Here is a 3,953-nt window from a genome sequence, read left to right on the forward strand (position 1 = left end):
TTAATATTGGGTGCATTTGAAAGAGTCCCATCTGTACTGAGTAGTTAGTTACTCAGTGGTATATAAAACCATTGTGTGGGAAGCTATTGAAAATGGGAGAATGCTCTCTTCAAGATTTAGATACTTCCTTTTTCTGCTTTCTACTATGTTGGCCATACTGGCTGAGGATTGTTGCACAGATTCACTTAAACACACACACACACACACACACACACAGACACACACATTTATTATTCTAGTTTAACATCAAATCCTAAAACTTGTAAAGAGGGGTATAAAAGAAATAAATGAAGCTGGTTGACATCCACCAATATGATCTTAAGAATTTCAACTTCAAGATTTTTCCATAAACAAGATTCAGTAACTTCACTTCAAACAAAGATATAGCTCAGCTCCATCCAAATTGCTTTGGTAATTCGGGAAAGGAAGGGGAAAAACAAGATGATGAGACAAAGGACAAAGGATGAACCAGTGTCAGAGATATTCACAGGACAACTTGCTGGAAATGTACTCTACAATGTGGGAGGGGGTGAGGGGAGAGACAGTAGGAGACAAACATGGGAAGGTGTAACCATTGAAGAAGTAATGTACTCACTATCTTACAAATGTAACCATAATCCCTCTATAAATATCACTCTGATAAGAAAATAATTATTATAATAATAGAGAAATTGGCTTGCTAATTTCCAGTTTCCATGTGCCTGTGATTATAAAGTTCCACACAAACTTTAGCCTTCCCCCTGCCCCCCACCGCATGCTTTTGAATACCCATACATTTTGGATCTAAATCAAACTCGTCTGTAGGTCTGTGGTTTTAAGAAATAGAGAAACTAATTCAGGAATGCTCATCACCATGTGGCTTATAAATGAAATAAGAGCTACTTTTCTCATGGTAATTTAAAGCAGCTTCAATTTAGAGAATGAAAGAGCCATCCAATTCAGAAAACATTATCGAGTTAAATAGCAGAGTTATTAAAGCAGTGGTCTTGAGTTAGCAACCACAAACACATTGACAAGCAAACACAGCTGAATGTGTGCTTATTTTCAGAAATTAATTTACTCTTTATTTAATTCAACATTTCATTTAATTCCTAGAAGAATAAAAAGATGCAAAATCACCTTGCCAGATTTTCCTTTTTGTTTTTATGCTTCCCCATTTCCTCCTGCTCTCCTTTTCCTCCTCACCTTCACCCTTCTTCTTCCTCTTCCTCTTCATTTTTATTATTAGTAATAGTAGAAGTAGTAGTAGTAGTACTTGCATTTTATCCATTTTGTGTTTCTTCTTTTTGCAGAGCACTTTTCTCCTTTTCTGTTTTTTGGGAGAGGATATTGCTTATAAATTCCAAGTTTATGTGGATATTGCTTTCAGAGTCATTACATACATGGACTTCTATGTTCTTTCTTTCTCCCTATTTCTAAGCTTTGTTTACCTTGAGACTCAGTCTGAAGTCCTTGATCCTGACAAAAGCTCACCACTCTGTGTTCATGAGCTTTAAATCACAGACACACTTGCCTCCTCACTTTCTTGCCTGGTCAACCAGACATATGAAATGAGATATTTCAAATTTTATTTAATCTGCTCAGATGCACAGCATGGAAACATAGTTAAAATATTCCAATGTGTGAATAATGGCTTTATGCACATGAACATATTTAGGTATGAGTTCTTAGAATAACATATATTTATAATTATACATTTCTTATAATATGAATAATATGTTTTCTGTCTTGTGGGTTCTTGTTTCCCTAAGTCTATGTGACAAAATTCTTGCATTATTTCAGACAACTGAAATTTAATATAACTAACACAAACTGACTTGGCCTATTTGAGCATAAAACATGTATTTTTTTATATATGAAATATTATAAACGTGACTTTGAATCATAAAGCAGGTAGCTGTTAATGAACTACTTCACAAAATCTTAGGATATTTTGGATTGTCATTGTAAAGGTGTTACATAGAGGTATTACGGTGATGTAAGTCAGATAATGAATACATTTTTTTTTTAATAATGTCAGCTCTTCTCTCATTTCCTCACTGGTTTTCTCCTCTCAATCTGCCTTCATATGTTCTATTAATCATTTGCCTGCTATCCTATAGTTGCAAAACACACACATATCCTAGAACAATATATATTTCATTTCAAGGCTTTAAAAATTTTGTGACAATTTGTGTATGCATAAAAGTTAACATTTGAATCTAGAATTTATGAGCTTCTTGTTTTTTAACAAAATCATTCTAGATCATTTTCTTTAGAAAAATTTAGCATGTTTGTGTGGACTCTTCTAGGTTTATTTTTAAAAGATATTTTAAATCAATTTTCTCTTTAGACTCTAAATTCAAAGAATCATACATCATGAAAACTAGTATCAATTTAGGGCAGATTATCTAAAATAATTGCTAAGTACCTGTTGACTGAATGGAGTTAATCCTACCATCTACAGATAAATACAAGAAACCAATAATCATTGGCTTAGTTACTCATTAACCACTAAAATTTTTTCTATATAAAATATTATGTAAAATGCCTTAGAATAACAACAAAGATACACAGCACATACCCCCTGGGTATTTTCAAAATTCTCTTACATTCAAAATTAGACCCATAATCCTTTTATTTAGTCTACCTTGAGTATAGATAATGTGTTATTTTCCAAACACACAGCTGTTTCTCAACATTTTCAACATTTGTTTTACTATATATTATTTGTCATATAAAATAATTTCAATGGAATACATGTCTTATATCTACAATATACATTAAGCATATATAAAATATCCCTAAAAGATAAGAATAAAACATATAATTATATATGAGGCAATTTTACATGCATAAAACAATACACAGTACAGGATACATGCATAAGATTTCCACATTGGCCTAGTGGTAGACTGATTGCCTAGTATCGATAAAGTCCCAGGTTTGTTTCCTTGGTACTACAGACACAGAAAAAAACCAGAAGTCAGAAGTAATGTTGTGGGCTCAAGTAGCAGAGTACTAACCTGGAGAAGGATCAAGCACAGTGCTGAGGCTCTGAGTTCAAGCCCCAGGATGGGCAAAAAAAAATAAAATAAAAAAAACTTGCACATATGATATGAAAACATAATAAATATTGTTTATATTTTTATGTTATTCATTGGAAATTTAACTGAATTCTTTATTCCACTTCCACATTGTCATTTTTAAAACAATAGTAACAGGGCACTGTGGCTCACGCCAGTAATCTTAGCTACTCAGGGGGGCTGAGATTTGAGGATCAAGATTCAAAACCAGCCTGGGCACCAAAGGACGTGAGACTCTTATCTCCAATTAACCTCTAGAAAAGTGAAGTGGAGCTTGTCTCAAGGATAGGATGGTAGCCTTGGTCTAAAGAGCTCAGAGACAACGCCCAGGCCCAGGGGTAGGGTGGTATCCTTGAGTTGAATTGCTCAGAGACAGCGGCCAGGCCAAGTTCAAGCCACATGACTCACAAAAAATACAGCTATTGTAATGGTGATGTACAGTGATTACAGTTACATAAGAAAGATAAGTATATTGCTTTCTGAACAGTATCAGCCCTTCCCTCTTGTTCTCCCAATTTTTCCCTTCTAACTCCCTCACCCCAAGTTGCATTGATGTTTATTGAAATGAACTCCAAGAAATGAAAACAGCAGGTTTTTTTTTTTAATTTTGCTTTTTGTTTGTTTTTCTCCTTTGTCTCTGTTCTTGTTTTCTGTTCCTTTTTTTCTTGATTTGGAGATAGTAAGGAGGAACCCAGAAACGATAGAACAAAGGGTAAACAAATGTAGCTGTGATACTCACTAGACAATGTGTTGAAAAGAACTGGACACATTTTCTAGTATATTTCTCTTTCCCTTGCCTCTCTAAGACAGAAAGAGACAGCGGAATACTTTTGAAAAAGAAATAAAAATGGTAAATTCCTTTGCCACATTATGCTGACAGTTTTTGAC

The sequence above is a fragment of the Megascapheus bottae genome, chromosome 5 (assembly GCF_031878675.1).
Source record: "Megascapheus bottae isolate mThoBot1 chromosome 5, mThoBot2.hap1, whole genome shotgun sequence".
Lineage (NCBI taxonomy): Eukaryota > Metazoa > Chordata > Mammalia > Rodentia > Geomyidae > Megascapheus > Megascapheus bottae.